This window comes from Apteryx rowi, unplaced genomic scaffold (assembly GCF_003343035.1).
Source record: "Apteryx rowi isolate R43461 unplaced genomic scaffold, aptRow1 scaffold_244, whole genome shotgun sequence".
NCBI lineage: Eukaryota > Metazoa > Chordata > Aves > Apterygiformes > Apterygidae > Apteryx > Apteryx rowi.
In genome coordinates this window covers 1,006,103-1,032,392 of record NW_020448797.1, presented here as the reverse complement: position 1 = coordinate 1,032,392, position 26,290 = coordinate 1,006,103, and the positions used below count along the sequence as shown (strand labels likewise).

Genomic DNA, 26,290 nt, shown 5'->3' with positions numbered 1-26,290 from the left:
ATGTCTTAGCGATCACTATCCTAGATTCTCCACTGTTTGCTTTTCTAATTGTCCATCCTAACAAAGGCAACAGCAGGAGAAAGCCAAGAAATGGTCTGAAAGATTCAGTAGAGAGAAAACTACCCTACCTATGAGGCCTAAGTAGCTGAATCCCCATACCATTGCTTACCAATCACTGCCGGCAATATACGAAATAACAGGGCAGAAGCAACAGCAAAATAATTAAAACCAGGCAGCAGTGACTATGCTAAACTTCAGGAAAAAAGCTGTACAGAGAGTATCAGCTGGAGAAGGAAGAATTAACCTGGCCAGTGGGTCTGATACTTACATACCTCCCTTTCTGTCAAAGAAAGCATTTGGTTGCAATTAGCTGATGTAAAGGAAATACCATCTGAAACCCCTGTTTTCCGATTGGGATGACCTCTGCCCCAGTACGAAGACAGTTGGAAGTATTTGCTCAGTGTTGGTTAGCTATGCATGTAGTGGGTGGGGGGGCAATTTGAACAAATACAAGAGGATTTGTCAAGTATGTTTAAGCTACGAAACTATGCCGTACCACATAACAAACTGTGAGAGCATTTAAAGCAAGTTGGAACTAAAATAAACGCTATGCTACTGCCAATTCTGCAGTTGTTATTATTAAAAAAAAAAAAAAAAAAGGTTTCCAGTTTATTCTCATCTGGAAGTACTAGTGGCACAACAGGTTCTCAGCAGTGTGCGTGTAATGTGGGGAGGAGGGCAAAGTCTTCAATGTGTTTGACACAGACCCAGACCACAAAGTACACCTTAAAATGCAGAAACAATGCAGGTTTTCTTCAGGTTGGATGAGCTGTTATCTGCTCCATCTCTTGCCTCTTCCTCTACTCTGTCTCAGCCAAATCAGTGAAATTCAAGTAGAACCTCTGTTCCAGGCTTTTCAAATGGTTGCAGGCTTTTTGATATCCCTTTTTCCTGTATAATTGTCTTTCCAAAAAAAAAAAAAAAAAAAGCACACATATAGAAAAAGATATTTTCTACAAAGAATTACAACATTTTGTAGCATTTTTAACACTATGACATGTAAGAAAAGTGATATCTTTCTCTTTTAAAATCTAGATGTTGGTTTAACAGTTTTATGGAGAGGCTAACATTTTCTTTTATGTTCTAAACTTCTGGAAAAAAAAAAAAGGACTCCTATTTAATTTCACAAGAACAGGTTAGTTTTATTCAATTAAGTTCAATAAGACTTTTCCATGATGATATTTGTTATTTGCAAATCTTGTACATATGGAATGACTAACTCCAAATTAGCTCAAAATGTATGTTTAACAGATTTGAAAATTCTAACCCATGGGAATTTTGCAGTCAGCTCAGCTACTGATTTTATATAGCTTAATACAAAACAGAGCATTTACCATGTATGTATGTATGCATTTATTTACTACATTTTAGACACAAGCTGAAAGAATTCAGGGAATCCATGTTACTGAGAGAGTACAATAAAAGAATTTCATCATTTAAAAGGACTCAGACCTTATGTTGTATTACACACCTTTTGGACTGCACTGCCCAATAAGTGATCACCAACAGGTGACTGTTGATTTGTTCTTTGTTTTTTGTTTTTTTTTGCCAACTGACTCTAGAATTATTTTTTAACCTTCTCATATAAAAAATGAAGAATTTGTATGTTGCTCTATCATATTCATAATAGAGTAAAACACTGTGGTTCTCTACCCAACAACTCCACAGCTTCAGTATTGCCATTCATACAAATACACCGGAGATATACAAAAAGAAAAACTTTTGGAATACATTTTAGCATTTTTTCCAATGAGAAGGCCATTAAGCCTGGAAGGATGCCAGGTGCTGATAATCATCAGTCCTTCTGGGGCTGTTTTATAACTTTGCAGCTGTATTGTTGGCTACGATTTGGAGTCCCAGAGATATTGCCTTGTCTGTTTTCGTTTTTATGTTGGTTGGGGTAGGAGGGATTTTTCTCAAAAAAAAAAAAAAACTTTTTAAGGGGAAGGGGAGTTGTTGCATCCTTCAGTCACTGTAATGTCAACACCACTTAGGACAAATTTCAGGCATTCACCATTCTTAGACTCTTCCAGCTGCCCGCACTGCGAGCTGTTAAAAGACCAGAGCATGAGCCATAAAATGTGTCTGTGGGTGTTAGCTAACAATTTGCAGGTGCATATCATCCCAGTAAAGCTTTCAAATTATATGCAATTTATAAGCTATGTTTGAAGCTCATAATGGTTGTGTCTGAGCAAATTAGTATCTTTTTTTGGCTTCAGTTTTTGAGAGTCCCATCAAATGGGTGGGGGAGGGTCAAGGAAGAAAGGATATTGTTTCAAACATGCAAAAGTCGGACAAAAAGGCTTTTTTATTCAGTATTTGGTAAGTGAATTGGGGCAGGAATAAATATTGTTCCAAAGATTTTAATTTTACATAGTGCACCTGGAAGGAGGGAGGCAAGCAGTACTTCCCTGATTGAAAGCCGAAATTAGGGATAAGTAATGATTTGGGTAAAGTGCAGAGCAATCTACAAATATTCACCAAATATGAACCCATCCTTTGAGACATTTGTCAGATTACTATTTTTCCTATGTGTCTCCAGCTTTCAACCTGTAACATCTTGTTTCAAGTACAGAAATGAGGACCAACAGGTCTGTCTGTAAAATCTGTTGGGGGTTTGCTCTTCTGCTTTAAAGTTTAACCTGCTCCTCTCTCTGTATGAGATTCCCATGTCCTGGAGATGTTCATGGCTGTTAGCAAGCGGCTATAGGTTGTACAGCTGATATAGAGTCCTATAATAGAGGAAATTTGGTGAAATGGAGCTCCAAAATCTTGCCTTTTAATCTCAACATATCCCAAATGACAAAGTTGTAGGGCCCATGGGTATAACATTTGGAATGAGATTCATATTAGAGAAAAAAAGTTTTAAAAGCTGGTAAGTGCCCTTCTAGGCATATTGGGTAGGATTAATTTAGCTATGTATGGACAACTACAATGCAAGTGTCTACATCTAAACTAGACATACCTTGTATGCATTATGTATTGTGTAGCATACAAAGTGATAAGGTACTTATCACAGACAATACCTTTTATTTAATAAAAGGTATTTATTTATATATAAATATCCTTTAGACACTTTTTATATTTATTTGTAAATAAATATATATAAAAGACAGACTAGCCATTTTCTAGGCTTTACAGAGAAATCAAACAATAACTGTGTATGTTCGGGAGGTACACAATATATCTAAAGGTAAGAGGTATTTGGGGGTCTTGTAGAAAAAAACGTGAAAGATTAGTCATGCTGGTGATTTGGACATGAGAAAATGCTTTTCCTAAACTAGTGAGAATTTAAAAAATAAAAAAAGCTTCGGATTTAGATTTATCTAAAAAAAGGCTGCATTTGGCCACAGTTCAGTATTTAAATGACATAATTATATCCAGTTTAATGCCATATTATCTTATTGTGATTACCATGATAATAAAATCTAATTGAATTACTCATTGTTGGTTAGTTATGCAATTATAATACATTGCCACTATTCTTTTCAGTCTAACATCTGAGTAACGTGGAAAGGCTTGTATAGCAAAGAAAGGTATGTATGCATGTGTTGATATGGACTGAGAGCCTCCAGAAGTAAAATGTTGAACTCTAAAAGCAGGTCCATAAAGGAAGAATGCCATGCAATGTTTGAAGATGTTTCAAAAGTATTTGACAATGACAGGTAAAGTCCAATTACCTCCAACAAAATTACACCTGAAATAAATGCTATCAAACATAGCAGTATGTAGACAATGTAATTATCTCTGTCTTAGAAAAACATGCATTTACCCAATGGAACAATATAGAATTTGAGCTGAGAGACAAACTAATATGAAACAGAAATAATGTTCAAAAAAACCCAATGTTGACGTTGTTTTTCTTTGGAATGGTGAGAGGAAAAATATATTTTCACAGAATAATTGAAAAAGCTACTTTTGGTTTTCATTGTGGTCCAAAATAGAATAACAAAGATATCAAAGCACAAGGTCAAAATATTTTTGCAATAACTGAATAACACTTCATATCTCAGAATAAGTCCCTTCAGACAACTGGGTTTCATTAATAATTCCTCTACTTCAGCAAATAAAACACACCAAATTATTCCAAATTAAAATAATTCCATCCCAATGAACGAAAAATAGCAAGTCAGTGAATAAAATAAAAACTGTCTTTACTGACTAATTCATACCTATTTTGGATTCTAAAACTTAGAGTTCTTCTGAAAGTGTTAATGTTTTTATTTCATCACAATAAAAAAAAAAATATAAGCATCAAAACTGAGGGGCAGTTAAGTAAAAGAGATAATGTTTCCCAAGCATTGCTGACAGTATAGTTTGATATTCACTTCAAAATCCTCTAAGAAAAATTAGCATTCTCAGCCTTGGGGATCAATCACCTTAAAAAATGTAAATTACTTGAGATTTTCTTTTAAAGTTTCTCTGTCATTTGGAAATTTGACATATGAAAATTTGAATGATATATGTTTTGTGAAACAACATATGTATCCCAAGTTGCACTGTAGCATTTTCAGACATCTGTACTAGTACTGACTGTTAACATTAGTAATATTCAAAAAAGAAGTCAACAAAATGTACTAATAAAAAAAAAGATATATTTTCACTTCTAGTCTGTGTATAGGGTCCCCTTTGAAACATAAACAATGCACTTATTTGAAAGCTGAGGATGGCCCTAAAAAAGGAAATAAAAGGATCAGCAAAATGTTAACTTTCAGGGTTTTTTTGTTTTTTGTTTTTTCTCAAATGCTATCTTTCTTCCCCATGTCTGGCTATTTTCATTTTATTTTATATCTATTGCATCAAAATAGTTTACCCCAGAGCTCCATTGAGAAATGTCCTTTCCATTTCTGAGGGAGCCTGGGGACATGGAATGGAACAGCAATAGGCAATCTTTCCCACAAACAATCATGCAACAGATTGGAAACACAAATAACACATGTGGGAAACAGGCTCGGATTTTCAGCTCTTTCCACAAGAAGGCTGAAATGCAGCACAGCTAACCTCAGTGAACTTCTTGTGGAGTGGGGCCACTCAGGATTATCTGCCTTTGTAAAGCACTTGAGATCTATGTGTGAAAAGCACAGTGCAAGTGGAAAATATTATTATTAAATTGCTATTGATAGCCAGAAGAAAGTTTCTGGACTATATGTCTTAATAGCAAGAAAACAAAGAACGAAAGAAACTTGCATCTGTGGGATAAGAAGCAAAAAAAAAAAAAAACAACCAAAAAGAGCCCCCAAAAACAAACTTGGAAATGTGCATCTACTTTTTTTTTTTCTAATGGCCTCTAATTTTATGTACTCCTGTGAGAGCACTACATATTGCAAGTTTAGTTTGTAGAGCTATACTTTAGCTCTCAGAGGGTTTTTACTACAATCCTGTTTCTCTGAGATTTGTTGAAGTGTTAGCAACTTTATGACCTAAAACACGGATCACTCTTTTCCAAACAACCTTCCTTCAGCTACAATGAATGTGCAATCAGCTGAGGCTTTTTGAAGCTGATATTCCCCAAAGCCTTCACAGATAATCCTCTCCCTCAAGAAAACACCTGTAAATGCTCTTTCAAGCTACTGTTACACCTACTTTAGATGAAGTATGTAAAATCTGGTAAGGTCTTTTGCAGTACTGGCCTCTATATGCTGCTCTTCCTGCTTCTCTCAGCATTTTCCTGGTAGCTATGACATTTTGAATGCAATAGGATTCTTCTATTCTTTTCTAAAGAGGACATTTTTTTCTCAATTAAGAATCAGCTTCTACTGTAGTACTGTAGTAGTAAATTCTCACTGGGATTTAACACACTGTCAGCCTCTAGCTGCTGCTCATTCATATTGAAATGAGAAATTGGTGATCCCCAAAATACAAAAAAGAATTCACTTTTATTTTCAGTGTATTATGTTCAGTGAGAAATGATTGTGTATTTCTCTTATTCCTCAACTTCAAGGTTTCATTCTTTTGATAAGGGAAAGTTGAAATGTCTGTAAATCTGAGTAGCTCATTAGGAAGCTTTATTTGTTTGTTTGTTTTTGACAGAATAGAATTTTATTTTTAAATTCTGCTTTTTCTAGAGATAAACAAATTCCTCTGTAAAGAACTGAAAAAACAAAATCTTTAGTTTTCAGGCAATTAGCACATATTTTTTAATCTGAAAACAGGTCTATTGTGATTCAAAATAGTATCACAGTGCTTCAGAGAGCTTGTAGTGAAGGTGTATTTTGGTCCTGTTCCATTCTCTAGGCTCAGTTCTTTGTCCAGACTTTGACCACTGATCCCTGAGCCACAGATATCAGACAGGAGAACGTGAAAGGGATTTATCATAGGAAATGTAGTCCAGTGAAATGAAACAACCTATTGTGTAACAGAAGGATATGGAATCCTAACTTTATTCTTCAGAATTACATCAAGCAAGTCAGTGTCATTTTAAATGCAAATATGTCTGTCTTCTGTTTAATGTTGTCTCTAATACTTCTCCCCAAAGCCCAAAAATGTCTTCAGAAAATTTCAAATAACTCCATCAAACCCTGTCTCATAAATTCTCAGTCAGAAATTTGCTTTCTAGCTAAGGCTCAACTTTTTTTTTTTTTGGTCTTATTTGAAAAAAGCTAAACTACAGTCTTCCTTTCCTCCTTTCCATTAAGTGACAATTATTCAATCTTTTACAGGTCAGCCCTTTTCTTTTTTCTTAAATCTGATCATTATTAATATAAATGTAATATTCTCATTAAAGGGATGCAAGCATCTTGTAATAAAGAGAAAGCTAAATGTAGACCTGATGGATAAAAAAATATTGGTTTCACATCCACTGGCAGGAAAGGGTGGGAGTGATGGAACATTTACATGTGTGGTAAGTCATGTTATGGATGAGAAGACTGGTAGCATTTTGTGAACCTTCTAGAACTTATTTTCAAAGGTTTTGATATCAGGAAACTTGTTCTATTTTTGCAAAATATTATTTCCCATCATTTAATGCAGTGTTTTTCAAGTGAGACATAATTACTAAAATCTGGGGGGGGGGTTGTTTTGTTTTGTTTTGTTTTGTTTTTAAACTAAGTAGAAGATTTAGCCAAGCCACTAATAAAGATTTTTGTGTGGAAATATTTCTTGTTCCATTCCTAAAACTACTGGGGCATGTGTTCTATACTTTTGTATAGAAAGCCAGACACCTTGTGTTTTGCCAGAGATAAATTTAACTACAACCTCAGAAAGTTCTGAATTCTGTTGTAATTTATAACACACATTCTTAATTTTCTCACATTCCGCTGCCATATGTATGTGAAGGGAAGATGAGCAAATAAACATTTCCTGACGAAGAAATGGGGAGTTGGGTCCCTTTGGATCACAGTGTTCAGATGGGCAGAGAGATCCAATCCCATCTCAATCCACTATGGCTTTTTGCTACTGAACACTTCACTGGAGACTAAAAGTTATGAAAGTGATGGTAGTTACATATACATTCATAAATATATGAATTATATACAACAGTGTTTTAGAAAGTACACATTTAAACTATGATGTTTTCCATTCTTTAAGAAACTGTGTATTTTTAAAGTTCACTTGTTGATTCCTGAACATTAGTGGGATTTATGTCAAGGACACATAACTGTATCAGACACAATCTAAGTAGTTTTCTTAAGAACCTAATCTAACAGGTTCTTACTGATGCAAGATCAGTACAAAGTTAAGAGCAGATATTATCTACTCTATTTTGGAGTTTGGATAAACAAACTCCTATTTCATTGGAGGCCTGTAAATTCAAAGTGAAACTTTTCACAATACTTCTCACATTGATTTTTACAAGTAAGCTAGGAATGTAGCCATGCTTTGTGGTATTATCTCCTGTATTTCCTTTGTTCGTACTGATAAGTTCAACAATGATTCCAGACTACTTCTGGGCAACCTGAGAAATAATTTACATATAATCAAACACATTTCATAAATTATTTATTTTCTTTTTTCAGCCTGGCTTTTTTATCTTTTGGCCTTTTTATTATTATTTACTTACTAAAACACTATATGAACAATTGCATGAATATAAATGATAGAACAAATTACCAGACAGCAAAGGAATCTTGCTCCTGATGTCTAAGAGCCATAATGGACTGGAACTGCCCACCTGACATTGCCTGCTCTTATTGGCTGCGTATGGACAAGAGCAGGATTAAATTCAGGGAAGGAGGAGAAATGTATTTTCAGTCAAAGGATATCTATTAGAATATACGAGATTGCCCCTGACTATAGCCATCTTCGGAGAAATGCAGTTACATTTCAGTGACAAGAAAGAAACAGCAAAGAGAAAGGAAATCTATAATAATGACAAAACAGTAAACAAGTCAGCTTATAAAATAGAAAAAAAATATACCAATCAACTGTCATTCAGCACTTCAAAGTGCAATATCCACTGTAAAAATGTATTAGAAATTCTTGGATAGAATCTGTTTGATCCTCAACCCATGAAAGTCAGTGCAAAATCCTTTAGTGACACAGGGAAAAGCCTGAAGAAGAGACAATAGAAATGATTCTCATTTATAATATGGCACAGTTAGCCTTTTATACAGTATCAGGGTACTTTTAAGTGGATGTAAGTGCAATATTGTCCTCTTTAAGGCCTTATTTTATTCATCAAATGTTCTTCGACTACTTTAGCATAAATGAAAATGAAACTTTAAAAAAGGGTTTTCCTGAAGTTTTTATTACTTGAATCAAACAACATAAAATAGATCAGTTTTCATCTTGAGGTCCAAAGTTATTGAGTCATTGTTGGTTAGAAGATATTTCTGCCCTTTTTTTTGTTTTTTGATCAATTTGTTGGGTTTTGTTTTCATTTTTGTTTACAACATTGAATAACCTTAGCAAGATGGGAATAAAGATTTGAGGAGTGTTCAGAAAGTATGGATGCCCACTGAAAAAAACCCTTTCCCCTATTTTGTAAAAAATGTGTAAGGGAGAGTAGGTTTTATTATAAGAATTCTGCCTTTTTTTGTTTGTTTGTTTTGTTTTAACTCAGCTCAATATGTCAGGAAAACAATCTTGTATCACCTCCTACTGTAGGACTGAAGAGAGAATAAATTAAGGACTAAATATTTTTCCACTTTACACGTCTTTTTTTGTAGAGGCAGAAATCAAGCTACAGAGAAAGAAAAAAGACCAAAGTCACACAATTAAATAATGACAAAGATAAAAAGTAGGAGCAATGTTTGGTACTCATGCCAACTTTCATCAGATTCCTGTGACTACAGATGCCATCCTGGGCCACTTATTGATGGGAATTTATATATTGTTCAAATATAAACAGGTGTACCACATTTTAATACAAAAGCTGGAAAAGTAAATGTGAAAAATATAAAGTACTTAAAGTTGTTGATTTAAAGCTCTTGATCAAAACCAGCATATGAGTTTGCTTGATTTTATTTATATAATAAACTAATTATGGCTATTATTCATTTAAATAAGAAAAATTGGTACCTTGCAGGCGTAATGATAACTTTTTTAAAAGTCTGTAAAACATCTGCAATAATCTCAGTCTTTTACAATTGTAGAACCTTCTTGTTCTCTGTCCATTAGGCAGACAAAGAACACAAATATACAAATATTTGTAAAAATAATAGGAAAAAAATAGAGAGGCATTTTGGTTCTCCATTCCATTGTGGAAATAAGAAACATTGAAATGGCTGTCATTGTAACCTGTGCCCACTTTATAACCTTTAATGCTAGCAGAGTGAGGAACTGAGGGTGGTTTTGTGGTTAAAAATACAGAGTAGGATGCTAGAAACCTCTTGCGATCTTGCTTTGCAGAGGAAATCTTCCTTTTGGTCCTGAGTAACTTTCTATCTATCCCAGTAACCTAAGCAGGGTTAAGGCACGTCTCAAATCCTGGTCCATGACTGTCTGCACTGTTTAACTGTTAGCTCACCTCCAGCTGCGGTTTTGGCTTTTGCCAACAAGCGCTCTCCCAGACAAGGCCCCTGTATGGTTTAGGGGGTAACAAGGACCAGGGACATTCCTGGTACACAATCTGGTCATGGCCACATTGCTCAGAAAGTAGGAAAGTCTAGTGGAGCATGGATGCACCTTGTCAGTTTTACCCAGTGCCTGAAATCAGCCCAGGACTCGTTTGGTCTACCTTGAGTGTGGCCATAAAGCCAGTTTTCTTAAGATATTCAGAGACTCACAAGTGTCTCACCACCTCTCTCCACTGCTTTCATAGGCATACACCTTACAAGTTAAACATAAACCACTGACTAAGTCTGTGAAGACTCCTGTAGATAGACCCAGGCTCTGCTTGTTCATACTCTGAGCTGGTCAACTGTAAAGACACACTAGCTTGGCACGATGCCAAGCTGTGCAGGCAACTGTGCCAAGCATGTAACTGTGACTGCTGGAGAAATTATCCCTATCCATTCAGACAAAAACCCACACCTGACTTAATCACCTAATACCTTCTAAAACTCTAACCCTTCACTTATCTGTGCACATGAAAAAGTGTCACAAAACTTGCCCAGTTCATTAAGGTGTTGTGAAGCTGAGTCCACTGACAATTAAATGAATGTTGTTTATGCAAATGACTGATACTTCTCCAAATAGCAAAGTCTGAAGGCAAATATTTTCAAATTTATCCTGCCATTGTATTCTCACTCCAGTTTGCTATGATCCTACCATTCCAGAAACTGATTCAGCAGGATGAGGATTAGACCAGTGTCTGAGAAATCAAGGGATCTCAGCCTTAGAGAGAGTTAAATCCCAGCTCTTTCTTGAAGAGAGGTTTTGTTTGTTTGTATAATCCTTTAGATTTTGTCTCTTTATTATTCCTTGCCATTTGTTTCCTGTAGTCATCACATTGGCTCTAAGTGAGCATAAAGGCCTGTATTCATTCAGTCTAGCTTAAAAAATTAATTACCACACCAAAATTATTGCAAGCTTCAGCACCTAAGAAATATACTGCCCACAGAAGGTGCCAGTGTTTTGCCTTTGACTTCCTTAAGAGGCCTGAACTCAGGTGTGGTGTTATAGCCATGCAGCCCTATAGAAAGAGTATCGCCATTGTTAGTACTAGGCCACAGACTTCGTGCTGAGTTTGCAAGGTCACGTGACTGAGACTTGTCAGGTTTGCTTTCTCTGAACTTTTGACCTACCTGGAGCTGTGTTTTCACTTGATTTAGCTGTAACAGCATTTTTTTCTAATGATCAGTTGGCTACACCTAGTTTGGGTTTTTTTGCTTCTTTTCATATGATATAACCACATTTTTATATAGATAGTAGTAGCACGTAGTTATTTTGTGTAAAAGAAGGTATTTATGACTCCAACAAAAAAAATGCAGTGCAGTATGGAGAAATACAGACTTGGTATGAAAGCAGAGGCTTTCAGAAGTGGGGACACAGTACACGGTGCAGAGAAATACAGGTATGGGATGATTATAGTCAGGGCGCAGGCTGTTGCTGGAGACCGCAAGGATACAAACAACTCACCAGTGGTCACTTAAAGAAATGCAGCCCTGGAGCTGGAGAAAACTGACTTTAGAGATAGGAAAGAGAACAAAAAATAAGTCTCTGACCTATGTAAAATGCACCATATACAATACATTTGTATTTACTGTGGACTTGCAGACCAGCGAAGAAAGAACGTGTTATTAAACATATAAAAATTAGTTCCTGGAGTGAGGAAGAAGAAGCCATCAACATCAACATCATAATCTTCCTGGCGAAGGGCTTGGGATGTTCCTGAACCCCAACCCTCACACACACTAGATAGAAGCTAACAATATTAGGACCCCAAAGGACGACTGAAAAGTGAAGATCACACCAGGAAAGAGGTTACAAACTAGAAAGCGTTTATATAACAATTTAAACTGTAATGTTATTATTATTGAGATATTTTCTTTATAATAGTATTCTTTTTTTCTGCACTAATTTTTCTGGACTAATAATTCTATGATTAGACTGTTAAGATTTCAATTATAGTAGCAATAAATTTTTGGCTTTTCTTATAATATATATTTTCTCCTTTGCCCATAACAAGATTTGGAGTGTAACATTAGGCAGCACCAGCTTCATACCCCTGTAGTTAGGTGGCTAAATGTAAGTATCTACTTGTATGATTTAGGCATCTAAGCTCTCGTTACAGTCAATGAAGACTCAGAATTCAGTTCAGTTGCCTAATCATATGCATCTTGCCATTTGACCTGTCTTAGGTGTCCTGCATAGACTCAAGATCTGACCCAGGAGGGTATGTGTCTCCTGCAGAGAGTTCTGCCAGACCTGTAGAAATGGTTCAGATACTCAAAAAAATTTCACAGATAGGCAGTTTAGGCAGTTGAGTTAAATCCATAGCCACTGCAGTCAATGGAGTCTAAAAAGATATTCAGCTCACCCTAAAGGCGGGTCTTACATTTGGAGAACCTATTAGCTTTCTAGACTCCACTGACTTAGTGAGTGGGTCTCCATCCTCTCTTTATGATGGGAGTCTGGACATTTAGCTTGTTTGTAGACATCCACATGGCAGATACCTTAGGTCAGGTGCCTGAATCCGACGTTGCATCTCATTCTGTAGGTACAACTCAGCTGCTTAGGGGTGTAATTTCATGACATGGATATTTAATAACACATCTTGTGCTGCTTCAGGTTAACATGGAGGTTTTACCTGGCCCATGCTGCTAAATCAGAACTGTACAGGTCTCTCATAAGACCTATGTTTTACCTAGCAGTCCAGTGAAGACATCTTTGATAGCCTCAGAAATTTTAAATGACACTACAGGCCCATGTTTATGAAACAGGTATTGGTCTCTGTGCCAGGCCAGCTCGAAGTTTCGTCAGTGCTGCTTATACATTAAGCTGAAATAAAAAAAGAATCTGAATCCATGTTTTTAATGCTATTTGACCACATTAAAAACCCCTGTCCTTGGTACAGTATGTTACCTTTTCATTATGCAGTTGGGGAGTACATTTTAATAGCTCAATGTGAAGTTCATAAGAGGATCAAATGTCTAAATATTATTTTGAGTAATATTTTTAATGCTTTCCAGCTCATTTCCTATTTTCCTGCTGATACCACTAAAAAGTCTGCCAAAAGCACACTGGCAAACGATAAAGACTCAAATAATGAACATCTCATCCAATTTTTTTGTGGATAATTAGGGGATTAAATGTCTTCAAGAATAAGGTCACCTTTTATTACTCATAATTTGTTCGCTTCTATGGATTTTTATTACCTCATGTCCCTAATTATTATTTTTAAAAGCTTTTAAAAACACATATACTTTTCTAGTTTTGAACATTTAGAGTTTGAACTTGAACATAAAAGAACCTTCCATCAGATCTCCTGAAAGTTATTTCTTACCATTAATGAACAGCAGCTTCGTTCAGTCAATACACATATATCTGATAGTTGGCTTGCTGTTACTAGTTGCTGCTATTTTAGTAGAAACATGAGCAAACTTGAGAGGAGATACAGTAAGTGGTTTATTTACTGGAAAGGTTCCACAAATTACTGTGAAAAAAAAGACCTGTGCAAGTTTCCATAACTTGGTGCTATCTTGTGCCATATTACTCAGCAAATCTTATCTGAACTACAGAATAATTTATCAAATCTTTGTATCTGTCTAATGAGCTATTTACATAGTTTCTTTCTTAGAATATTCTGTCTCACAGGTTAGAGTAAGAAAAAAAGAATTCTTTTCCCACAAAAAATAACATTTGAAATTTGATGATCACTTTGGACAAAAATCAGGACTTGCCTTTTTAGAAATTATAATTTGATTCTCATTTATATGTAAATGAAATGCAAATTGGAAATGCAAATAGCTACAACACTGAGGAACCTCTTTTTCCTGTACCCCTGGTGAATGTTTAAATACCCAGCAGTTAGTGTGACTGAAAAAGATTGGTCAAACATAATAACATCTGACAACCCAGGATTGGGATCAGTTGATAATGCCAGTCTGTACATCATCCTTGCAAGAAAACTATCCTCTGGATTACTGAAATTTTGCAATAATTTTCTTTCACATTCATTTTTCATTCAAGTAAAATGTAACAAATATTTACATACAGTATTTTGGGGGACTAAAATTTTAGTCTTACTTGTCCAGATTGTCAGTTGTCAATCTGCAGAGCTTTAGTAATATCCCAGGAGCTGTGCTGTTTTATGCCAGCTGTGGAAATGGTCTATTTTGGGGGATTTGATCAACAATGAGTTGATCAAACCATCACAGACAAATGTAAAGAAATGTCTATTTAATCTGCATACTAAACATCATACACACATTTTTAAATGTATTGGATGTAATCAAAATAACCTATACAATTTACTAGACTTACTCATTTTTAGTGTTGCAGGAAGGATGGACTGGGGGGGGGGGGGGGGGGGGGGGTGGGTTTTTTTCATTTTCTGATTCAGAAATTACCATGGGTCCATTCAGAGACAGAATTTGCATTTAAGAAGTTCTTCACAAACTGGAGTTGTTGTTTTCAGGGTAATGAGGAAGGAAGAAAAGGAGACGAAAGAATTATAAAGAGGAGGAATGCAGTGAAAATACCAAGTAGGCAAAGTCCAATCTCAGTAGTATAAGCATAGAAAATGACATTGATGAAGAAGAACTATCCCTTTCTACCTGGAGCTCCTGACCTGCAACTTTTAGGATCAAAACTCCCTCTACTTCCATGGGTGAAGACTGAGGAATGACCTACCGTACCTACAAAACCAAATAATTTAATTCTTTTGTTTACGGTTTACTTCCAGATCCTAATCCCCAAATCATCCCCATTACCTTTAGCTTAACTCCTGGGCTCTCTGTTGGAACACACCAGTTGCTACTCTCCAGGAAGAAACCTATATTTCATCTTGTCCTGGGGATAGACTCTCCCAGGAGAGAGTGGAGGTGGAAGGGAGTTTTGCATCTCTGCTCTATCAGTCACCCAACACCATCTCAGCAGGTCTTTCACACTCCAGCACCCCCAGATTCCCTCATACCATTTTCTAAAACATGCAGCGCATGCTCAGCTTTGTTACAGAACAGAATTCTGGTGAGCCATGACACAATCCTCACATTATTTCAGACACTGAAAGCAAAAAACAAACAAAAAAATCAAATCCCAAATGAAGAGAATTACTGTGTCTTTGGGGTACAGACTGCTAGGTGGGGCCGAAAAAAGGCCCACACAGGAAAACACAGTCAGTCTGTTCCATAGGGGACTATCAATGGATAGTCCTTGCATCTCCGATGTGGATGCAAAGTGCTTTACAATTTCTAGCACAAGAACCAGAAATTGTTCTCTGAGTGGATGCTTTTAATAATGAAAATGTAGCCGAAGAACTCTCAGAGCTAAGAATATTTTTTCATCTTGAGAGTGACAAAATGATCTCTGGGGGATTTTAGGGTGGAATGACAAGTCCATTCTCATTTTAAGATACACTTTTTTCGTGTCTTGTAATTTTTATGGCTTTTTAAATGAATCACTTGAGGAAAAATTTATATATATATATTAAAAAATCAATTAAGAATTGAGTCCAAWGGAGCGTCTGCATTCAGGCAGTCAAGGATGTTGTATATGTACATGTTGTATATGGGTTTTTTTCTGTCTTTAGCAAGATCTTTTCTACAGAAGGTGATAGAAGCAGAAGAGGCTTGCTTAGACAAGCACATATTGTCTTCTTCACTAACTTGACTTCATGTAATGGAAAAAGAAACAAAATTAAATGTCATCTAGTTTGACTAGTCTAATCTATTGTCTACACGCAAATAGCTCAACAAATCTGTGGTATAAGAAAGAATATACAGCTGGTTTATAGGGAAGTAAGTTTGCACAGAAGTTTATGGAAATTTTATTAGTATGGTCTTCTCTAGCCTCAGAAGAAAAACGGGATCTTTAATAAAAATCATCTTTCTCCTATTAAATTGGATTTAAAGGAAAATGTAATATGTAGAGATAAACCATCTTTGTTAATGATGACAAAGCTTTGTATGCATAAGGAGAATTTAGGTCATTCTTTTATGTCCTGTTGTTATTAATAACCTTTAAAAGAGTTATGAGAGCTATTTTTTAATCCCATTACCACTGAAAATAGTTCTTGTATAGCAGGAGTATATGAGTCATCATGTAAAGAAAGATGTGTTGGAGGAGGGAAAGGATAATGTATTTAAACAGACATCAACCCCTTTAAGAATTATGTCTGTATAAGAACAGCATATGCACAACTCTCTGATTCTCAGATATGGCTTATAGACTGCTAGGGACTGAACTGTTAGTCTTGTTCTTGGAAAGAGTGACATAAATTGAAACGAAGGGAGTAGGGATTCCTCTCCACCTTTCTTGAATAAAGTATGCTCAGTAAGGGACAAAGAGAAGCAAACAGAAATATCTCATGGCATACAACATTTCCTGCAATTCATAAGAATCTAAGATAAGAATCTAAAATATAGACACCTAAAATTTAGGTGAACTCATGTCTGAACTAATTGCTCTAGGCTCCCTTTAACAGACATTTCCAAAAGGCAGTTCAGTTCATCCTAAAATAGAGACTTAGAGATATATGAATATCATCTGCTTATCTCTCTCCACTGACTACAGAGGGAACCTAGAAAGATAAGCTCAGAACTTAAATGCTTAGATATCTAAATCTGGATGAGGTAAATACCCCCCTAAATTACAGCTCACTCTGGGCACTTGTAAAGGAATATGGATTTTCACATATAGGTTAATTCAAGTATGAATTTTTAACATCTGGTGAAAGTATTGCAAGATCTCTCTTAGATTTTTGCACACTTCCATTATTTTCTTAGATCACAGAATGCAAGAAGCAAAGTCCTGGAGGGCATGGATCAAACTCATAGCCATATGACAGTTATTGTTCATAACTCCAGCAATGCAAAGTAGTTATAAACTTGGCTTTCTAGTCAGTTAAGCCAGGTTTATGGCTGCTTTGTGTTGCTGAAGTGGCACAAAGAATCTCTAAGACACTAATGCACCTGACCTTCAGGTGATAGATGTATAAACTGCAACACTGGTAGTGGTAAGTCATCCAGTTCATTGTCCAGCTTCCCCCTCTAGTTTTGGCCTGTAACAACAAAATTATTGTAATTATTAGTTCTAATAAATTTCATACGTTACTATTGTTTTAACAAGATTCAAGTATTTTTGACTAAGTTGCACTTCAGTGGGTAGTTGTACTTCAGTGTGATCTTTCTGAGCCAGAGAGGCACCAAACCTCTTTCACTAGGGATATTGTTGTTACCTACATACTACCAAATCAGTTAGACATGAAAGTTTCTTCCTTAATTTGCAATATTATAATAAATCTACATTCAAAGAACCATAAAACCATGTAGACTGCACTCAGAATTGAGGCTCAAATCTTTGTCAGAATTAATGATTTGTGTCTATTTTAATAGCATGTGGAGAAGTAAATATCATGAATGAGGTAGAATGCTTTGTACAATGAATCTGTGCAACGTTTCTCAGTCTCTCACCTGAAAAAGTTAATGATCTGCTTTAGTGATGAAGAAATATAACTAAGATACTAAGATAAAGCTGTAGACTGATCTACCATGTGTGTGTATTTCCTTTTTTTTTTTTTTCCTTTGGTAGCAATGTAAACAAATGTGTACTATCTTTCAGCCCATGAAATCCAAGGAGTCCAACATGGAAAAGTGGCCTACGGACAAATTTGTTTTATAAAAGAAAGTCTTTGAATTAATGACTTTCTGAGAAATATCACTACAATTTACTCAACCATCTAACTGAACTTGTGTTGAACCATTTCTCCTTTCCTTCCCTTTGAAGGGTTTTGCAGAAGCTCAGGGAACAGTCAGAACTTCCTTGCCACTGAATAATGAATGTAGACTGTTCCTCACTCCAGTAAACACTGCATTTTTGTAAGAAAGAAAACAGCTGGTGCATGAAATCAAGCTTACTCATACAGTTCAAGAAAACTTCTCTGAAGATACATCTTTAGATAAACATCAGCCTACAATCCTTTTTGCATGAATATGAAACCTATTAAACAGTAAAGACAGGCATATTTGTTTTGTGTGTGTGAGGTGGTGTGTTCGACCTAGCAGAAAGGCTTCTTATCCCTCTAGTCTCCCACAGGCCTGTGGAATAAAAGTGGGTTGTGCATCAGTGGTTTTCTGTGGGCTCCCAGACCATATCAAACAGCCTATGACATGCTCTTCATTCAGCAGATGGGAAATACTGCTTTGCAACCTGGTGCCAGGAAGGGAGCGTAGCTGGGAGAGGAGAATACCGGGGCTTAAGGATGCAGACAGTAAATGTACATTCCAGAGAGTGGTTAATGGTCAAGAAAAGCAAGAATTCACTGAGGCAAGACAGAGAGGAATGTCCAACTTGTTCTTTTGATTGATGGTCAGCAAAATGCCAAGGATCAAGAGAAAATAAGCACAAAAAGACATTTCAGTAGGAAAAACAAGGCATTAATAGTGAATATCATGCCTAACACTGATGATGATTTATACAGTCTGGCTTGCAGACAAAACCACCAATCTGGTGCTGCTAATAACATGCGAGGCATGGAAAACTCCAAGGCCTTTTTCAAAAATGATAGAGTACACAACAGCCGCAAAGTTTCTCTTGGAGGTTTGTTTCCTTTTCAGAATCTCCTGTAATCATTCAATTTGCAGGGCCATCAATCCAGATAAAGTTCTACGGTGCCAGTATGAGACTGAACTGAAAATATTTCTGGTTAAGAAATACAGTTCTAGCTTCTTTCGTGAGGCAGAGTAAATCTAACTTCATGATGTGAAGTAATTGGGTATGAGGCACTTACACCTATAGAAAAACATTTATTTGACAGGTTTATGTTCTGACAGTTAATATATGACAAAAACTGTGTTTTTCTGGGAGTACATGCATTACAAATGATAATTTAGTTTTCTAAAAAGGAATAGTTTTCAAAAGAATATCTGTTTGTTTTTTTCTTAACTGTGATAAAATATGTACTCTAAAATGTCCTGCTCAGCAATTCATATCTTCTTTTACCCAAGGAGACTTGAATAGCTATTACAAAATATCCTAACTATCAGGCAACAAAGTCACTCTCTTACATATTACCTCATCTTCTATTTAAGTAATTCATAAAAAGTTACTCCAGAAAGAGAAACTGAGGAAGACTCATTTCAAAATACTCTATAACCTGATGATTAGGAAATTTACCTGGAAGGTAAATTATGTTGTTTCAGGTCCCATTCTGAACTTGACAAAGCTGTGAACAGTTATGCTGCAGGATGTTCTAAGGAAGCTTATTTCAACCCTTCCTGTTGACACTGTTCCACTATAGAGAAAATACTCAAAAGGTTGTTGAGACGAAGAACAAGAATAGCTCTCCAGCCATGTAGTTAGGACATTCCCCCGGGACATGGGAACACATGGAACCCCTCCTCCAGTAAATATTTAATTGAGTATATGCAGTGGAACAGTGTCAACAGGAGACACTGAGAGAGCCCTTTTATGTTAGTTTAAAGTTAAGGACAAGCATTTAGAAGTGTGAGATGTGGGTTCAAAACCATTCATGCAGAGGAGTGAATTGAACCTAGGTTTTCCACATTCTGTATACATGCTCCAGTCCCTGAGCAAATGAGAGTATCCTCTTCTTCTAGCTGTTTGGGTCTTGGTTTGTATTTTTTTTTTCTAATAGCATAAATAGCCACAATTTATTTGTGGATTTACTTATCAGGCAACACTGCTTATTCCACTGTTACCATAAACTGAGCTACACAAGTGGAAACTGGCACTGAATTCCTAATTGCAGCCCTAAATATCCAGAAGAGAACAGCAGATTATGCTCACTAAAAAGCTAATGGAACTGCAGGGCTTGTTAACTCAAAACAAACCAATTTCATTGCATTTTTATATGGGAAGATTCACAGAGAATATCAAACTGGGTGGAAGCGCCTGATACACTGGTGGGTAGGGCTTCTATTCAGAGAGTATTTAACAGGCTGGAGAAATGGGCTGACAGGAACCTCATGAAGTTCAGCAAAAACAAATGCAGAGTTGCATGTGTGAGAACGAATCTGCAGTACTGTGTCCAGTTTTGGGCTCCCCAGTAGGAGCAGTATGTGGACATACTGGGGACATATTGGGGTGAGTCCAGCTGAGAGCCACAAAGCTGGTCAGGTGCTGGAGCACAGGTCGTATGAGGAGAGTCTGAGAGAGCCGGGCCTGTTCATCATGGAGAAGAGAAACTTCAGGGGAGACCATATGGCTGGCTGCAACTACCTGATAGGGGGTGTAGAGAAGATGAAGCTAGGCTCTTCTTAGCAGTGCACAGCAATAGAAGAAGAGGGAATGGACAGAGGTTGGAACAAGAGAAATTATGATTAGATATAAGGAATTTATTTCACCAGGAGGGTTGTCACACATTAGAAAATGTTTTGCAAAGGGATTGTGGAATATCTGTCACTGGAGATACTCAAAACTCGACTAGACATGACCCTGAGCAACCTGATCTAAGTAGGCTCTGCTCTGAGGAGGAGGTTGGACCAGATGATGTCCAGAGGTCCCTTCCACCCTCAACTATTCTATGCTTCTGGGATTCTATTTTCCAGTGTCAAGATTTGTGGACAATGCCTTAGTAGAGGCACTATTTACATTTCCTTATAATTCCCTAAGGGAAAGCCAAGCTTTAAAATTATTGGACAATGTAAAACACTCTTTTTCTACTTTATAATGAATTTCTTTGTTCCATTCCCTACATGCCTTCTCCAGTTTCCCCCAATTACACTTGGAGTATTTTCTCATGTACATCTAATATCTTCACATTATTTATACTGAAAAGTGCTGTATTACATGCCATTCCTTCCTTCCATCTTCCTTCCTTGTTCTTTCTCTGAAATATTGCAAAATTCTTAGTGTTCCTAAAAAATGACATATATTATTACCCTGTTCTAAACACAAAATTCTGGTCTCCCTTTTGAACATCTCCATTTTCAAGACATTCATTTTGAACCATTTTTCAAATATATTCTTTAAAAATCTGTGTGTGCGTGTGTGTGTGTGAAAGAGAGAGAGAGAAATTTGTGATTTATCACCAGTTGACTGAAACTCACGAATGTCAATTTATCGTGGAATAGTTTTGTTTCATTACCGTTCAAACATGAAACAAAATATATCATCCCTATTTTCAAATGTGCACAGATCTCTCTATATATACATATATGTTCAAACACACAAGTATGCGTATACATATAAAAACTTCAGGAGAAAAATGAGCCGTGAAAGCTCCGTAGTAAATGTGAACACTGATGATTTATTTGGGTTTTATGTGCATAATTTTCTTTTTGGCTTTTATATTGGAGGAAAGAAAGTGTTTATATTGGCAACACTTCTTTGCATGTACTAAGCTACATACATTGCTTCTGAAATTGAGAGGCCCTTTTAAAAAGGACACATTTGAAAAGTTTTTTTTTTTTTTTTCCCTGCTCTTACGTGTATAGTTTCAAAGGGGAAGAGCATTGTGTTCTACCACAACCTTTCACACAGGTATTTTACCTTAGAATATATCACTTGTTCTATATTTGGAGCATTTCACAGAAATGTCATTACACTGTTTCCCATTCCTTTATGTAACTCTGTTCCTCCCCTGCCCTTCCCTTCCCTCTCCTGTCCTCTCCTCTTCCTTTCTTGCTGAGTCTCTTTCTTTTTCTGAAGGTCGTAGATAATATGCAATGCTGTTGCTCCTCCAGCCATCATTTTCCCTCCCTGAAGTAATTCAGCAACATTGCAACTTAATAAATTATATAAAATAATGCAGGACAGAAACACCAGTTGTTGATCACTGATCAGTCCTTTTTTGAATAATGAAAAGGGCATTTCCATGTCTTTGTTAGATTTTCCTGTCTAAATATTACATGTTCTCGTAAAAGTTCAACCATATTCTGCAGTTCATTCTTCTATATCTGGCATCTGTATTTAGTACAGCAAAAACTCATCAGAAGAATAAAAACAGGGCTTTCATAGGGAAAAAGGAATTCATAAAATAGAGGCGAAAGGCACTCTGGAGACATTAAAAATTAAAGGAGATATGAAATTGGATTTGCAAAGAACTGAATGGGCCTGGGACAAATACTTGAGTATTTATCATAGAATCATGGAAAAACAGAGCTAGGAAGGACATTAGAAAATCGTCTGGTCCCTTCTGCTTCCCATGGCAGTCTCATGTAAGCATGTGCTAGTAGATGTTTGCTTAAACTGTTCTTAAAGACCCATAATGATGAAGCCTCCAAATTTCCTTGGTATAGCTGTCCTAGTGCTTCATTGTCCTTTCCATTAGAAAGTTTCTCTTAATGTCTAATCTGATTTTTCTTTGGTGCTATTTTACACCTATCACTTTTTTTTATATGGGCACACCTGTGACACTATTACCTTTCTGCTTGCAACATCCTTTAAAATGACTATTATTAAATTCCCTCAGATTTCTCTTCTTTAGTCTACCATAAATCTCTCAGTCTCGCTATATAGACCAGTGGTTATTCTTATTGCTTGAAGGATCACCTATCATGTTATTATAGTATGTTCTTTGCATTCCCATCCAGACATATTTCTGAATATAAATTTCTCTAAATCTTGATATAATATAATTCATTATATTGTTTCAACTCACTAAGAAATAAAAGCAAGCAAGCAGAATGAGGAATTTTGGATCTAGATCTGCATTAAGAGGGTTTTCATTTATAATATATTTTTTTGCAATCTACCTTTGTCTGAGAAGGAAAACAACTGTTCAGTAGAATATATTTGTTTTGCCCTAACAAACATTTATCTTTTGAGACTTTCATGTAAATGCTAAGTTGTCTTAAAATTCTACTACATAGATTACTTCTGTTTAACTTAGTCTGCTGTAACAGCTTCCACAAGTTTAGAGGATAAGAACATAAAAGTATTCGGTAGGCTTAGACCCAGTATTCTAACTCCAAGAATGGCAGTAGGAGGTGCTACCTGGGTAAAGTATGCAAACCTGGCTACTATCTGCAGAAAGAAAGAAAGAAAGAAGCAGAAGCTCAGCCTTATTCCAACAGAGGCCAAAGGCCACATACTGCCACAGTATGAACCAGAACATTTCCACACTTCTGAGATCAAATGTTCATTATAACTGCATCCCAACATTATACTGGAGAGAGATCAAGCACATGTCTCACTTGCTTTTTTCTGTTTCAATAAAAGGAAAATCTAGTCAAGAATTCTGAGAGAAAGGTTTAGCATGTTCTGACCAGGTCCGCAGCATTAACAGTCAGGAGGACTGGACTTCATGGCGATCATTACCATGTGAATCCTGGTCAGCCTACATGTGACAAGTGATTACTTGGAATTTTCAACTTGTTAGGAGGTGCTGACCCTGCTGTTGAATGCAAAGTGGATTTTGCAGATCACTGAGGCAGGAGGCTTCTTAGCTAAGTCAAGTATAATGGATGTAGGAGTGATGCGCTGAGGAAAGAGCTAGTGTGTGGCCATGGCCTTGTGAGGGGCTGAATTTGGCTCATGCATAGCATAAGAAACTGTGAGATCAAAATGAGAGGGACACCTGTAAAATCTTATTCCCCTGAAGACAGAGCTCGAGGCCCACAGTCTCCATGAGGCAGTTGTTTCATTCCACAAAATAGTAGCAAAGAAAGAAAAGCAGCGAAGACAGCACACAGAAAAGTATTGCAGCTCTGTGCTCTTTTTGCCAAATGCACCAAAAGCTTTCATTCAGAACTAATACAACCTATTCATCAGCCCAGTGTACATCCAAAACAAATCTCATCTCTTCTGTGCACCCATTAACAAAATCAAGTGAAGAAACAGAACACTGTTTTTTTTTCCTTCCTAAAAATAAGGCAAAATATGTTCCCTAAAGAAGACCCTTCAGTGTCTTCATAGTCTGTTTTGTTCCATTGTAATTTCATGTGGTTCATGCACATAAAATGCACAGAGATACACAAACACAGTCACGCAGGAAGGTTATCTCAACCCACTTTGCTGAGACTTGTGAGAATTTATTTCCTCTTTTGCAAAATCTGTGGTGGGTGGGGTGGGGGGAGTACATATATGTATTGCAACCAACAAGCAGGATACATAACAAAACTAATAGGAATAACCACATATTCTTACTGTAATAATTCTCATCCTTCTTTCTCTGGTAGCCTGTTCCCTAACGTTACCAGGCTTTGATTCCTGCCGCTTTCCAGTCCTCTGCTATATCTCAAGGTCTTGACTGGAGACGCTGACAGTGACAATTGTAAAAAAGTGGCATCAACCTAAAAGACTATCTATCTGGGGTATTTTGGGGGATTAAACTAATTTCAGTTACACTGTTGTGTGTAGCATGGCCATAAGCATGGATATATCTGACATGCAGAAAACTATTAAAAGCATATAGTTTGTACATTTGGATTCCTCCGGTGCAGCTTCTATGTACAAAATGTTCAGAATTTGCAATTCTCAGAATATGAAGTAAATGAAGCATATTTCTCAGGAGCAAGATGCTGCAGAAATACAATAAACCATTTAGAGAGAGTTGCGAAACAGGTTGAAGTCTCTCTCACTGGAGTCAGTTTAATTCAGTCAAATTCATTAAGCCCTGATACAAACACTTCCTTTGCAAACCCTAACAAAGAATAAATTTCTCATTCATTTTAAATAAAACAAGAAGTTCTTTGAGCACAAGAACTCATGAAGTCTGATTTCCTATGGATTTGCTTCTCATGGTTGACTGCAAGCTTTGATTGAAACTTTTCCCATAAAGTTTCTTTTCTATGTGGATTCTTTGGTGTCTAATAACAGAGAGACTTAGCTGCAGTCTTTCCCTCAGTCAACACGTCTAGTATCTTTTTTCTCATTTTAGCTGCCTACTTCTTAAAGGAACATAACTATCTGTGAGAACTGCCCTATGTCCAATTTGACTGAAACCAGCTATAGCTTTTCAAGCTCTAGTTTATTGTTTGCTTGATTTTAGGAAAGGAGGACAGGACAGAATGTGACAGATACAGAGGCAGAGAGAAGTGACAGAAAGAAAGCATAACTGCATAAGCTTTGTTTCCTCAGGAAAACAGACTAAAATCATACCAAAATCTTCAAAAACAGAATAAAAGACTTCCATAGCCATAATCAGATCCAGTCTCAAATCACGCTTTTCCTGTACCAGCAAATAATCCTGTTCAATCCTGATTTCATCCCATCACCAATTGTCTAAGAAAATGTTCCAGGGGCTAGAAAACAAGAGAAAAGCTCTTTTAGGCTTTTGAAGCATTTCTAAAGAAAGGACCGGTGTTTCAGCAGATGTAAATTAGCATGTCTTCTTGGACAGGATACTTCCAGTAGCTTTTTATTCACTATTAAGATAAAATCAGCCAGTTAAAGTAGGTACTTTCTACCTTAAGTAATTGTCAAGAGTTAGAAAGAAGCAACTGGCACAGATAAATCCAAAGATCTCGGAGTCACTGTAATAGTACCTATGGCACCATTTGAAGGAATAAGAACTGTTCAGGAATGATTTATTGCTACAGTACTGAAATATGTAAGGATCAACACTTGTACAAACAGTTGTGCATACAGTTCACTGATTCTCAAGTGCATTTACAATGCACTCATGGGCCTACCAAGAACTTCATGTGCTGCCAGTGTATGAAAATATGTTCTTCCAAATAATCACAACATTTCACCTTATCTGTCAAAATTATGACCACTGAGAAAGAGCTTGAATACAATGTGGACCAAACAAGAATTAATTTGAAAAATACTGCTCTAGCTCTATGGACTACAAAGTATTGAAACTTCACAGGCTTTCAATCTCCCATACCTTTTAACTAGTTTCCATTGCAACACAGAGCAGAAATGGCACTAAATAGACTTTTACTCAATAAAGATATAAATGATCCAAATATATACACAGGAAATTATACAATTATCTCCTCCTTTGATAACGGTATYTAAATATCCTACCTGACTATTTCTAATCCTTTTTCCCTTCACCAGGGTGTTATTTTATAATTACAGACATATTTTAATACGTGTTTTCCAAAATCCAGGATAATCCAAGAGCGTGTGTGCATAGTGAGAGTGTACATGTGTTACTCATGCTAATTGACCCTGATCCCTCACAATAAGGACATTGAATGAAGTTTTATTTCTTATGAATACTCTAACTTGCATGGCTTATTTGCTAACCACGGGAGGTGGGCATTTAATCTGTCAAACATTTGTAAAACACCAAAAGCAATGCAACCTTTGACCTTGGTCACTGAAACTG

The 26,290-nt window shown here is 36.4% G+C and overlaps 1 pseudogene; it reads left to right on the top strand.

Moving 5' to 3' along the window:
* Positions 1-26,290, top strand: part of LOC112966463 — a 219,577-nt pseudogene that overhangs the window by 138,390 nt on the left and 54,897 nt on the right.